Source organism: Solanum lycopersicum, chromosome 10, assembly GCF_036512215.1.
Source record: "Solanum lycopersicum chromosome 10, SLM_r2.1".
Taxonomy (NCBI): domain Eukaryota; kingdom Viridiplantae; phylum Streptophyta; class Magnoliopsida; order Solanales; family Solanaceae; genus Solanum; species Solanum lycopersicum.
The window spans coordinates 48,910,438-48,925,140 of NC_090809.1; positions in this window are offsets into that span (position 1 = coordinate 48,910,438).

Consider the following 14,703-nt stretch of genomic DNA (forward strand, 5'->3'; position numbering starts at 1 on the left):
TCAAGAAAACGGCTGAGAACAAAACGGATGAACAAGTCATATACTGTTCAAGTTATATTACACGAAGCCATATTCATTGCAATTTCAAACCAATCAAGACAACAAATACATGAAACTTAAACACTTCCCATAATAATTGCACTATAGGTGTAAACTTCCACTATATGTCCGCACCTAGGCATTGTCGATCAACTAAATTAAAAAAATCTTCCATAGCCAAACAACGTTGGTTCAAAACTTCGTGGGTTAGCGTGGTTAGGTCCCAAAATGGTCTTAGTGTCGACATAACTATTGTACTCGACCACGCTAATATTGTACAGGTGCAAATTTGCAGTAGCTCTATCAACTGAGTTTTGCAACTCGGCCTCATCAGTTTTTTCCGGATCAATGCTCAATAACATATTCTTATGAATTTAAACTGAGGAGGCAGAGTTTGAAACCCCACCGACTTTGTAACAACATAATCAAGCATATTCTTTCCCACTTCCATGTTGGCTAGGTCCACGAGACGGGGTGCTGAGTCCTGAGGGAGAAATTCAAAGTAGCACATATTGGGAATTATAGTGTAACATAATTCAGATGGAATGCATATTGGGTTCAAATTTAGTCCAAAGTAACACTCGTTATCACCTATATAAAGTAACTAAATCTTGCTAAGCAAATTTATTTACATACCTGTCACAACCACATCCAAGTACTTTGTATATGGCCAAATTCTAGTAATAATCTCATCCCAATTCTGGTTTTCCCATTCCTTGATAATGAACTCCGAAAGTTCATGATTTGGTTTGAGTATTTTGGAGATGAATTTCCTAATTGAGTTGTTGCGAATGAATAGCTCGAAGTAGACAAAGCATTTGTGTACATACTCTGGCAAGAGCCAGACACAGAGAACAGACTCGGTGGGGATAGTATACATGTAGGGATCATAAGGCCTCATCTTGAGGTTGTCCCTTTTGTAGTAAAGGCTGTACTTGTTATTTTTGCTTTTATTGATAAAAAGAAAGTACAAGCGCTTTGTCTAGATCAGGGGCATACTTGTTCACAATTCCAAAATCAAAAATGCTAAAAAAATAATATTTGTATATATAATGACAGCTCTCGCTATGAATTAAATATTGAAAGAATAATTCATATCACTGTAACGACCTGTTTAGTCGTTTGGAGCAACAGACTCCAATTCTGGAAAACTGGCAGAAGCGACGGACCCCACGACGGACCGTCATGGGCACGACGGACCGTCGCAGGGTCTCGTTTCAAAACACTTAGAAAATCTGAAATTGGGTACTGAAAATCGACTCTCTGAACTTCGTGACGGAATGGCAGGACGGACCGTCACAGGCGTGACGGACCGTCATAGATTGTTCAGTGGAAATTGACTCTCTGACCCTTGCGACGACCTGCAGGACGGACCGTCGCAGGCACGACGGCCCGTCACAGGTTGCGCAAATCCCAGGCAGAATCGGATTTCCTTACACGTTTTAAGGGACGTTTTGGGACTATTCTTTCCTTAATTATAGATTTCGTGGGGTTATATTAATAACTAAAATTCTTGAGGGATAAAAGAGGTAACTTTGGGTTAATTAGTGGGGTATTATTGCCATCTTTTACACTTAATTATATGTTAACTAGGGTAAAAGAAAGAGGGTTTGGATAAAGAAAATAGAGAGAACAAGGAGAGAGAGAAATTGATCGATCAAGAGGCAGAGGGAATATCAAAGCTTGGGAAATTGCTTGTTGATTCCAATTCTTCGGTGGAGGTAGGTTATGGTTTTCATGCTATTCGTAGTAAACTCTTAATAGCGAATGATATGTGTTAGTAGTATTGTAAACCTTCTATATGCTTAATTGTATGCTTGCATGAATGATGTGATTATGTAATTGTGAATAAATAAGCATGATGAAGCTATTGAATCTCAAATCTTGAAAAGAAACCCTAATCTACTTTGTTAATGATGATGCCTTGGTATAAAACAAGGCTTGATGAACGAAAGTGGTGAGATTAGGGGATCGGGTGCCACGTTCCGGTACCAGGATAGAATATGGATCGGGTGCCACGTTCCGGTACCAGGATAGAATATGGATCGGGTGTCACGTTCCGACACCAGGATAGAGTATGAATCGGGTGCCACGTTCCGGTACCAGGATAGAATATGGATCGGGTGTCACGTTCCGACACCAGGATAGAATATGGATCGGGTGCCACGTTCCGGTACCAGGATAGTATATGAGGATCGGAGTGTCACGTTTCGACACCAGGATAGAATATGGATCGGGTGCCACGTTCCGGTACCAGGATAGAATGAGGATCGGAGTGTCACGTTCCGACACCAGGATAGTATATTGAGGAGCGGAGTGTCACGTACCGACACGAGGGGAATAAAGATAATGAATCTTGAAATATGTTAATATATCCAATCTAATGAACTAAATTCCCAAATGAGTATGATGAGGAGGTGTGAGTCCTCATTGATGTGCTTGGTGTTGTAACCAAGGGTTATGGTAACTGTAAATGCTGCATGCTAAGGATATTAGTTGATTTTATGATATTGCTTAATACATACTGTTTTCTATTTTGAGTTGGCCGATGATATCTACTCAGTACCCGTGTTTTGTACTGACCCCTACTTTTATTGTTTTCTTCTTGTTTATTTGTGGAGTGCAGCAAACGTGCCGTCATCTTCGACTCAACAGTAACTCAAGCCAGTCTTACTACATCGGAAGTTCAGGGTGAGCTAATGCTTCTAGCTTGGACTGGATCTTCCTCTTCAAGTCTTGATGCCTTGAACTTCCGGCATGGACTAGCTTCTTATGTATTTTTAGCTTCTTAGAATACTCTTAGTTTAGTAATTTGATTATAGATGTTCTTGTGATGATGACTTCCAGATTTTGAGAATAATAATAGTTATTGATTTTATTAATGAGTTTAAGTCTTCCGCATTACTTTATGTTGATGTTACCTTGAAATGTTAAGGTTTAGATTGGTTGGTTCGCTCACATAGGAGGGTAAGTGTGGGTGCCAGTCGCGGCCCGGATTTGGGTCGTGACAAACTTGGTATCAGAGCATTAGGTTCGTTGGTCTCATCACACAAGAACAGGTCTAGTAGAGTCTTAAGGAACGGTTGGGGGACGCCTTTACTTTTCCTTGAGAGGCTATAAGACTTTAGGAAAATTTCACTCTTTCATTCTTTCTTTCGTGCTACTACTTGAGTCCAATTGGTATCTAGGTGATACGAATTGGTATCTGACCATCTTCACTCTCTTTCGCAGATGGTTAGAACTAGATCAACGACTACGCCAACACCAACACCGGCCAGACAAGAAACAACTTAGCCAGCCACTGGGGCTGTGGCTCGAGGAAGAACAGCGGCAAGGGGCCGTGGTAGAGGTTGTGGGAGGACGTCTTCTAGGGGAAGAGGACGAGCACCTATCCCATCTGATACTAGGACAGTGACTCCTCCACCGACTGAGGAAGTAATAAGAGAAGGGGAGGATGGGGAAACTGAACAAGTGCAGAATGAGGGATTGCCACCCCAACCTACCCCAGAGATGATCAATCAGGTTCTGGCTTATCTTAGCGGGTTATCTGATCAGGGCAAGACACCCCCAGTGTTTTCTGCACCAGCACCTCAGGCTCCGGAGGTACAACATGCGGCTACTATGGCTCCCCGCATGGATGTTCCATTGGAAATAGGCACGTTTCCACGTCTGACTACTGAGCCTATAATGACAAATGATCAGCATGAACTTTTCAGTAAGTTCTTGAAATTGAAACCTCCAGTCTTCAAGGGTGCGGAATCTGAGGATGCTTACGATTTTCTGGTTGACTGTCATGAGCTACTACACAAGATGGGTATAGTAGAACGGTTTGGTGTTGAGTTCGCGAGTTATCAGTTTCAAGGGAACGCCAAAATGTGGTGGCGGTCACATACTGAGTGTCAACCAACAGAGGCACCACCTATGACTTGGGCCTCATTCTCTAGCTTGTTTATGGAGAAGTATATCCCCCGAACTTTGAGGGATAGGAAAAGGGATGAGTTCTTGAGCCTAGAGCAAGGTAGGATGTCGGTCAATGCATATGAGGCTAAGTTTTGTGCATTATCCCGGTATGCCACCCAACTGTGTTTCAGTCCACAAGAGCGAATTCGCCGGTTTGTGAAGGGGTTGAGGTCAGAATTGCGGATTTCGGCCTTACAGATAGCGGCAACGGCAAAATCCTTCCAAGAGGTGGTAGACTTTGTGATAGAAGTGGAAGGAGTGAATCCAGACGACTTCAACCCGACATCGACATCAAAAAGGTTTCGAAAGGGAGGTGAGTTTAATGGTGCTTACATTAGAGGACAGGGTTCGGGAAGTTACTCAGTCCGACCAATTCAGTCTTCACTACAGACTGTAGTTGGGGGTCCACCTCCGACCGGTCAACACTTCTCTGAGAGACCTATGCATGAACCCATAGAGTGCTATGGATGTGGAGAGATTGGACATATTAAGAGATATTGTCCAAAACAGAGTTACAGACCTCCAAATGTTAGAGGTAGAGGTGGTCATGGCAGAGGCCGTTATTCTGGAGGACGTGGTGGTCGAGGAAATGGTGGTCACCAAAACGGCCGAGGTGATGGGCAAACTGGAACCACTACATCACAACAAGGTAGGGGCAACGGACAGACGAACGATAGGGCCCATTGTTACGCTTTCCCTGGGCGGTCTGAAGTGGAGGCATCTGATGCTGTCATCACAGGTAATCTTTTGGTTTGTGATTGCATGGCTTCTGTATTGTTTGATCCTGGATCCACATTTTCTTATGTATCTTCCTCATTTGCTAATGGTCTAACTTTACATTGTGAATTACTTGATATGCCTATTCGTGTTTCTACTCCAGTGGGTGAGTCTGTGGCAGTCGAAACGGTGTATAGGTCTTGTTTGGTGAACTTTGTGGGGAGCAATACTTATGTAGATTTGGTTATCTTAGAAATGGATGATTTTAATGTAATTCTGGGTATGACTTGGCTTTCTCCGCAATTTGCGATCTTGGATTGTAATGCTAAAACGGTGACGTTAGCCAAGCCTGGGACAGATCCGTTAGTGTGGGAGGGTGACTACACTTCCAATCCGGTGCGTATCATCTCCTTTCTTTGTGCTAAGAAAATGGTTAGTAAAGGGTGTTTAGCTTTCTTGGCATATCTCAAGGATGACACTACCCAAGTGCCTTCGATTGAGTCGGTTTCAGTAGTCCGTGAGTTTCTGGATGTGTTCCCTGCAGATCTTCCTGGTATGCCACCAGATAGGGATATTGACTTCTGTATCGATCTCGAACCGGGAACACGCCCCATTTCTATACCCCCTTATAGAAGTCTCCCGCAGAGTTAAGAGAGTTAAAGGCACAACTTCAAGAGTTGTTAAACAAAGGCTTTATTAGACCAAGTGCATCTCCTTGGGGTGCTCCGGTTTTGTTTGTAAAGAAGAAGGATGGGAGTTTTTGAATGTGTATAGACTACAGACAACTAAACAAGGAAACCATAAAGAACAAGTATCCTCTTCCCCGCATTGATGATTTGTTCGATCAGTTACAAGGTGCTTGTGTCTTCTCTAAGATTGACTTGAGATCCGGTTATCATCAATTGAAAATACGGGCAACGGATGTGCCAAAGACTGCTTTTCGAACGAGGTATGGGCATTACGAATTTGTAGTGATGTCTTTTGGTCTTACGAATGACCCTGCTGCGTTCATGAGCTTGATGAACGGGATTTTTAAGCCATATTTGGATCTCTTTGTGATCGTATTTATTGATGACATACTGATATACTCTAAAAGTAAGGAGGAACATGAGGAGCATTTGAGGATGGTATTGGAAATGTTGAGGGAGAAAAAGCTTTATGCCAAGTTCTCTAAGTGTGAGTTTTGGCTAGATGCAGTGTCCTTTTTGGGGCACGTGGTTTCTAAGGATGGAGTGATGGTGGATCCTTCTAAGATTGAGACAGTGAAGAATTGGGTAAGACCTACTAATGTGTCAGAAATAAGGAGCTTTGTTGGGTTAGCTAGCTACTACCGCCGATTTGTCAAGGGATTCTCTTCTATTGCTTCCCAATTGACGAACTTGACTAAGCAGAATGTTCCATTTGTATGGTCGGACGAATGTGAGGAAAGCTTTCAGAAGCTCAAGACTTTGTTGACTACCGCACCTATCCTTACCTTGCCAGTAGAGGGTAAGAACTTCATTGTTTATTGTGATACATCCTATTCTGGTTTGGGTGCAGTACTAATGCAAGAGAAGAGTGTGATTGCTTATGCTTCAAGGCAATTAAAGGTGCATGAACGTAATTATCCGACCCACGATTTGGAATTGGCTGCGGTAGTGTTTGCATTAAAGCAATGGAGACACTATTTATATGGGGTTAAGTGTGAGGTCTATACGGATCATCGTAGCCTACAATATGTCTTTACTCAGAAAGATTTGAACTTAATACAGAGGAGATGGATGGAGTTACTAAAGGACTACGATATCACTATCTTGTATCATCCGGGGAAGGCGAATGTTGTAGCGGATGCTTTAAGTAGAAAGGCGGGAAGCATGGGAAGTCTAGCTCACTTGCAAGCTTCTAGACGCCCATTGGCTAGAGAGGTTCAGACTCTAGCTAATGACTTGATGAGATTAGAAGTAAATGAGAAGGGAGGATTGTTGGCTTCTGTGGAGGCAAGATCTTTCTTCCTTGACAAGATTAAGGGAAGACAGTCTGATGATGAGAAACTGCGCAGAATTCAAGATAAGGTATTGCGAGGAGAGGCTAAGGAAGCACAAATCAATGAGGAAGGTGTTTTGAGGATCAAGGGAAGGGTATGCGTACCCCGCGTCGATGATTTGATCAACACTATTCTGACAGAGGCTCATAGTTCGAGGTATTCGATACATCCGGGTGCAACCAAGATGTACTGTGACCTAAAGCAACACTTTTGGTGGAGTAGAATGAAGCGTGACATTGTGGATTTTATTGCCAAATGTCCAAACTGTCAACAAGTAAAGTATGAACACCAAAGGCCCGGAGGAACACTTCAGAGAATGCCCATTCCGGAATGGAAGTGAGAAATAATTGCAATGGATTTTGTGGTTGGTCTTCCGAAGACAATGGGTAAGTATGACTCCATTTGGGTGATTGTTGATAGGTTAACTAAATCTGCTCATTTCATTCCGGTCAAGGTGACTTACAATGCAGAAAAGTTAGCCAAACTTTACATCTCGGAAGTGGTGCGATTGCATGGGGTTCCACTATCCATCATATCAGATAGAGGTACGCAGTTTACTTCTAAGTTTTGGAAAACATTGCATGCGGAATTGGGTACTAGGTTGGACCTTAGTACTGCGTTCCATCCTCAGACCGATGGTCAGTCTGAGAGAACGATTCAAGTGTTGGAAGATATGCTTCGTGCATGTGTGATAGAGTTTGGTGGCCATTGGGATAGCTTCTTACCATTAGCGGAGTTTTCATACAATAATAGCTATCACTCAAGCATTGATATGGCTCCATTTGAAGCATTGTATGGTAGGAGATGTAGGTCTCCCATTGGTTGGTTTGATGCATTTGAGGTTAGGCCTTGGGGTACTGACCTTTTGAGGGATTCGATAGAGAAAGTGAAGTCTATTCAAGAAAAGCTTCTAGTGGCGCAAAGTAGACAAAAAGAATATGCAGATCGAAAGGTTAGAGACTTAGAGTTCATGGAGGGTGAACAAGTCTTGTTGAAAGTTTCACCAATGAAAGGGGTGATGCGGTTTGGTAAAAGGGGTAAGCTAAGTCCAAGGTACATTGGACCATTTGAAGTACTTAAGCGAGTAAGAGAGGTGGCTTATGAGTTAGCCTTGCCTCCAGGGCTGTCCGAAGTGCATCCGGTATTCCATGTGTCTATGTTGAAAAGATATCATGGGGATGGAAATTACATTATCCGTTGGGATTCAGTCTTGCTTGATGAGAACTTGCCTTATGAGGAGGAGCCTGTTGCTATCTTAGATAGAGAAGTTCGCAAGTTGAGGTCAAGAGAGATTGCATCCATCAAGGTGCAATGGAAGAATCGACCGGTTGAAGAAGCCACTTGGGAGAAGGAGGCAGATATGCAAGAAAGATACCCACATCTATTTACAGATTCAACTACTCCTTTTCTCCCTTGTTTTCCTTCCTGTGATCGTTCGGGGACGAACGATGGGTAAATTGGTATCTATTGTAACGAACTGTTTAGTCGTTTGGAGCAATAGACTCCAATTCTGGAAAAATTGGCAGAAGCGACGGACCCCACGACGGACCGTCATGGGCACGACGGACCGTCGCAGGGTCTCGTTTCAAAACACTTAGAAAATCTAAAATTGGGTATTGAAAATCAACTCTCTGAACTTCGTGACGGAATGGCAGGACGGACCGTCACAGGCGTGACGGACCGTCATAGATTGCTCAGTGGAAATTGACTCTCTGACCCTTGCGACGACCTGCAGGACGGACCGTCGCAGGCACGACGGCCCGTCACAGGTTGCGCAAATCCCAGGCAGAATCAGATTTCCTTACACGTTTTAAGGGTCGTTTTGGGACTATTCTTTCCTTAATTATATATTTCGTGTGGTTATATTAATAACTAAAATTCTTGAGGGATAATAGAGGTAACTTTGGGTTAATTAGTGGGGTATTATTGCCATCTTTTACACTTAATTATATGTTAACTAGGGTAAAAGAAAGAGGGTTTGGATAAAGAAAATAGAGAGAACAAGGAGAGAGAGAAATTGATCGATCAAGAGGCAGAGGGAATATCAAAGCTTGGGAAATTGCTTGTTGATTCCAATTCTTCAGTGGAGGTAGGTTATGGTTTTCATGCTATTCGTAGTAAACTCTTAATAGCGAATGATATGTGTTAGTAGTATTGTAAACCTTCTATATGCTTAATTGTATGCTTACATGAATGATGTGATTATGTAATTGTGAATAAATAAGCATGATGAAGCTATTGAATCCCAAATCTTGAAAAGAAACCCTAATCTACTTTGTTAATGATGATGCCTTGGTATAAAACAAGGCTTGATGAACGAAAGTGGTGAGATTAGGGGATCGGGTGCCACGTTCCGGTTCCAGGATAGAATATGGATCGGGTGCCACGTTTCGGTACCAGGATAGAATATGGATCGGGTGTCACGTTCCGACACCAGGATAGAGTATGGATCGGGTGCCACGTTCCGGTACCAGGATAGAATCGGGTGTCACGTTCCGACACCAGGATAGAATATGGATCGGGTGCCACGTTCCGGTACCAGGATAGTATATGAGGATCGGAGTGTCACGTTTCGACACCAGGATAGAATATGGATCGGGTGCCACGTTCCGGTACCAGGATAGAATGAGGATCGGAGTGTCACGTTCCGACACCAGGATAGTATATTGAGGAGCGGAGTGTCACGTACCGACACAAGGGGAATAAAGATAATGAATCTTGAAATATGTTAATATATCCAATCTAATGAACTAAATTCCCAAATGAGTATGATGAGGAGGTGTGAGTCCTCATTGATGTGCTTGGTGTTGTAACCAAGGGTTATGGTAACTGTAAATGCTGCATGCTAAGGATATTAGTTGATTTTATGATATTGCTTAATACATACTGTTTTCTATTTTGAGTTGGCCGATGATATCTACTCAGTACCCGTGTTTTGTACTGACCCCTACATTTATTGTTTTCTTCTTGTTTATTTGTGGAGTGCAGCAAACATGCCGTCATCTTCGACTCAACAGTAACTCAAGCCAGTCTTACTACATCGGAAGTTCAGGGTGAGCTAATGCTTCTAGCTTGGACTGGATCTTCCTCTTCAAGTCTTGATGCCTTGAACTTCCGGCATGGACTAGCTTCTTATGTATTTTTAGCTTCTTAGAATACTCTTAGTTTAGTAATTTGATTATAGATGTTCTTGTGATGATGACTTCTAGATTTTGAGAATAATAATAGTTATTGATTTTATTAATGAGTTTAAGTCTTCCGCATTACTTTATGTTGATGTTTAGATTGGTTGGTTCGCTCACATAGGAGGGTAAGTGTGGGTGCCAGTCGCGGCCCGGATTTGGGTCGTGACAATCACACATTGATAAGATAATATGAAGGATATATGCATAATATTTTCTTAGAAAGGTAATAATTAAATATCACATAGTGAGGAAATTAAAGAATATGCTAAATATAAGGTTAAATTCCGTCCCACGACCTCGAGACACACGCCCCGAGGCCATTTGCTCTACCCGACATCTAAGTGTCATGCCCTGATTCCCCCCCCCCTCACTGTCCCCCCGCCCCGAGGCCCCCCTCCCCCCGCCTCGAGGAGCCCTATCTCGAGACCCCACCCTTTCCCTTCGGCCTTGAGGCGCCCTACCCCGAGGCCCCACCCCTCGGCCTAGAGGCGCCCTACCCCGAGGCCCCCACCTCCCGGCCTTGATACACCCTGCCCCAATCCCCCCCTCCCCCGCCTTCAAGGCACCCTGCCCCAAGCACCTCTCCCCATCCTTGAGGTACCTTTCTCGAGGGACCACCCCCTCCCCTCGGACTTGAGGCACCCTGCCTCGAGAACCCCCCCTCCCTGACCTCGAGGTTCCCTACCCGAGGCCCCACCCCTACCCCTCCCCTGACCTCGGGGCACCCTTCCCTGAGGCCCCACTTCCACTCCCATCAGCCTAAATGCGCCCTGCCCTGAGGACCCACACCACCACCAACCCCGACCTCTAGGCGCCCTGCCTTGGGTCCCTCCTCTAGGCGTCCTTTCCCGAGGACTCCCCCCTTTCTCCGGCTTCAAGACGCCCTTCTCGAGGCCCTCGCCCCACCCCACCAACCTCAAATAAACCTGCGCGGAGACCTCCTTCATCCCCAGCCTCGAGGAGTCTTGCCCTAAGGCCCCACCACCCCGTCCACCCCCGACCTTGAGGCGTCGTGCCTCGAGGCCTCCCCTACAATTAAGTTAAAGTTAGCAACAACATCTAAAAGAGAAAATGAGTTGGAAAGAGATTAGAAGGTAAAAACGTTAAACCTATGAGGCTCTCAAGTTTTAATGTCACGGGCCATTATAGCACATAACTATCAACAAGATTTGTTATCAATGTTGACAATTTTATCCCCTTATTCCAAGTTCACAATTACATCTCTCTCGTGTGCTGCAGGAATCAAAAATAGATAAATTGTATAAATAGATGTTATAATTAAAAAGACTAATAGATGTTCTAAGATGTAGAATGAGAACAAAAAGCAATCTTTATTCAATTTATTCACATTGCAAAATAGCTTAATAAATAAAAAGTTAATCCCAAATATCAAAACTCAAATTATCAAAAGTTTTGAGTTTGGTCCTTACAAATTAAGAACAGTAAATAAAATCATTGAGGGAGACATAAAAGCAGATATTAGACCACTGGTCCACGCCTCCACAAACAAAGAATTTGTGCATACTACAATCACATCTATGGTCTTCCCATCACAGGATTAAGGTTCTTCACTGTTTATGGACCTTCGGGCCGGCCAAATATGACATTTTTCTTCTTCAAAAAAAACATACTAAAAAGAAGCCCCATTTTAGTATTTCAATGTTCTAATAACAAAAGTATATCAAGGAATTTTACCTACACCGATGATATAGTGAAAGAGTGTTAATGGGCTTTGGATATGGCAGAAAAGAGCACATGAAGTAGAGGAAAGAAGAAGAAGAATGCATATTTACGATTTTTCAATTTCACTAGTTCAAGTTACAAAGCTAGTTAGCATATTGAAAAATTGCTCAAGGTAAAGGCCAAAAGAAATGTGTTGCCATTGCCAAGAAATGGACACAGTTTAGTCACACTTGAAATCAGATTCTTCTGTGAGTGAGTCGATCAGTACTAGATGATGTTTGTTGTTTAGTTTTTATTATAGCAGATAAGCCTTTGATCACATTTTTGCAGCAAAATATCACTAAACTAGCCTAGTAGCACTTGGATATTAATGAAAACCCAACAATCGTTCATCTAGTAGGAATACACAAAAATCACAATTACTATTTAGTGCTCAAATATGCTATTCGTGATGTTTACCTAAAACTATATCCTTGATAAAGCAACGCACTCATTGTGTAAATTATAGCATCTCGATTTGCTATTTAGTCATATTTCTTGAGAGATTATTGTTTAGGAATACATTTTGAAGATAAAAGAGGGAACGACTGGAAGATTTGAGAGAAGATTGAGTGCATGCAACTATCAAGCACTTGAAGCATGAGAGCTAGAAGGCTAGAAAGTTGTGTTCTCGTTCACTGCTTCTTTGGGCGAGATGCGGAGAAAGTTTAACTTGATTTAAGTGTACAAGCTAATATCCAGGAATTATAAGTCATTATAGCTCAAGTTATAAACAAAAAGAACAATCAATACAAGAAGAAACGAGCAACACGTTCCAAATTTTCCATTCATAATACGTTTTAATCATTAAAAAATGTTTAACTCAAACATAACTTTTAAAAAGATTAAGCAAATACCTTGATAACTAAAGAATTTCTTGCTAGTAAACTTGTTTATACAAGGGAAGTCAATAAACAAAGAATTCAACTTCCAAATACCACAATATCTACCAAAAAAAGAATTTCGGAAAATCTGCTCATATAAAAAACCCTCAAATCACTGAATTGTTAACTAATAACATGCATTAACCATTCTACTTATTTAATGATCCAAAAAAAGAAATCAACAAACCCAGCAACATTTCCCTTGCATACATAAATTTATACAAGAACCCCATAACCAACATTAAAAAACGTGAATCATTGAACCAGTAATCAAAAAAATTACACACAAAAAAAACAGTACTCTAATTATTGTCCTACGGTAATGATCAGAGACCAAAAACAGAGAAACACTCACATGTTTTAGAGGAATGAGAATCGAATTATGAGCAGATTCAGTTGTATGATTCGAGATATAAGAAAGTGCGGATCGTTTCTTGGCCGCTCCAGCATTCAGTTTTCCCATATTATTATTCTTCAACCCAGATAAATTCAAACCCATTGTTTATCTCTTCGCCACTACACTCAAAACTGACAAATGAATATTCTGAGTCATCGTCATTTCCTCCTTCTGTTGTGAAAGTGAAACAATCAAAAAATTAACCCTAATAGAAAATTTCTCATCGCCCTCTCCTTCAATAAAACAAAGAAGAAGAAGAAGAAGAATAAAGTTGCTCTGTAATAGTGAAAATGTGAAGTAATATTAGAAAAGCTAGTTCATAGGCAGAAAAAAAGGTTGATTTGATATGATTGTTTGATTCGATCGAGGCATTTGATAAGAGCGGATAAGGTGGGTCCATCAAAAATTGCATGTTTGAATTTAATATGGACCAATCTATGAAAATACATAGAATAATTTATTTATGGGTGAATGAAGGTGTTGTGCCTTTAGGGAATTTATTGAAGCCAAAAAGTTTGTGAGATAGTTTTTTGGACATGGATTATTTGTAAAAGTTGAAAAATTATGTATAACATATTTGGTAAATTCTCACTAGATAGATTCAAAGAAGATAGTGTGTAGACATTATGTAAAAAGATATTTAAAGTTTTGTGAGAGTTTGATCTGAAAGTAAGAGGGGGATAAATTAAAAATAATTCTCCAATCGACTTCCTTGTTGGTCCGGTCGATTCATCGCAGGTTAATTACACAAGATATAAAAGAGTAAGGAACAGAAAGTAAAAAGGACACGAGAATTTTATACTAGTTTGAAACACCAGTATGGCACTTACGTCCAGTCCCCTTGGGTTTCAAGGGTTTCCTTAAGAGCAGTTGGAACTTTTGAGATTACAGAAGATTAAAAGAAAGTTCCTTGTCTAATGTGCAAATCAGATATTCTAATTTACGCAACCTTTACATGTATAACGTACATTCAAATCTTTCCTTTTCTTTTATTTTTCAATTGTATACTCTCAAGAATATTGTGCTTTTACAAAAGATAATAGAAGACAATTGTATAAGTTTAAGCAAAGTGCGTAAGTACAAGAGTGACTGAGAGAGGTTTATATAGCTCTGCTCTTTTGTCAAAACCCAATGGTATATGAATTAAGGATCATTTGTGCTATCCTTGATTCGATTGTGATTGATTTGCTGAGCCAATGAGGAATGATATTTTTCTTGACCTATGGTTAATCCTGAATCCTTCCTTATATATTGATCTTTTTCTTGATTTGTGGTTGATTGTGTTCCCTTGTTCTTGTCCTTGATTTGAGCGTAATATACTTATAGGTTGATTGTCTTGAATCCTTCATTATTTGTTGATCTTGTTTCCTGTATATATCCCTTGATATATGCAGGTTTGTCTTGATTTATTAGGCAAGTATATTTCCTTTTCTTTCTTATGTGATGTGTGTTGGATCTTATCTTGGTCGTCTTTCCTTAATCGTTTGGTGTTTTACTTGTTCGCCTCTTTCTTTACCTGCAGTAGTAAGCCAGTTGAATATTATTGAAACTGCTTCGATATCAAAGAAGCTAACAATCTCCCCCTTTTTGATAATGATAACTGACTTAATAAGAGACAAAGAAACTTCCCTGTTTATATCACGCTTCTTCTATGTTCTCCTTTAGTTTATGTTCTCTCCCCCTTTGGCATAATAAAAAAGAAAAATCAAGAGACTAAACAAAAACTAGAATATGCATAAATCTAAAGAAACAGTAAAGTAGAAAGGCGACAAGCCT